Raw genomic sequence first — 680 nt, forward strand, 5'->3', positions numbered from 1 at the left:
TTGTTAACATGATTACATTAGTCATCTTATTCGATTAATGCTAATACTTGTAAATCTCGTCAAGCATTCATGATTATAACTTATGTTAACAACAAATCAAGTTCCTTTCATAACTCAAGTGTCGGTTATACCATACAGTATGGGCTATGAAAGTGCCAAGCATTTGTTGTACCAAGTGTTATACAACATAAATCAAGATTAGTCATTTAACAAGCAAAGTATTAAAGAGTGAACAAGATAACAAATACAAAACATGTTAGTATCAAACATTAAAGTCCATATTAAGTTTACACTATACTTATTCTTACACCATTAGTGTAACCTTTTCACCTTGACATAACTAACTTAGCTAGACATAATGAAAGAAAGAAAAATAGATAAACAAAATAAGAACATAAAAGTTAACTAAGTAAAGGAAAGGAAATGAAAGGCATAAACTTAATATTAATGAAAACAAAGCATAAAAAATACAAAGAGAGAAAGGAAGAGCATGATCTTGATCTGAAAACCAAGATGCCTAAATGCATGGCAAATGCCTCCTTTTATAGGCCAAAATTGGGAACTATTGATTTGATGACTAATTGATAAGTGGGTGGCCAACTTTTGACTTGGTGACAATCCTTATCTTCTCTTGTCTGCCCAAAACGTCATTGATAACATCAAAACTGAAGCCAGTTGCA

This window comes from Populus euphratica, unplaced genomic scaffold (assembly GCF_000495115.2).
Source record: "Populus euphratica unplaced genomic scaffold, PopEup_1.0 scaffold573.1, whole genome shotgun sequence".
Lineage (NCBI taxonomy): Eukaryota > Viridiplantae > Streptophyta > Magnoliopsida > Malpighiales > Salicaceae > Populus > Populus euphratica.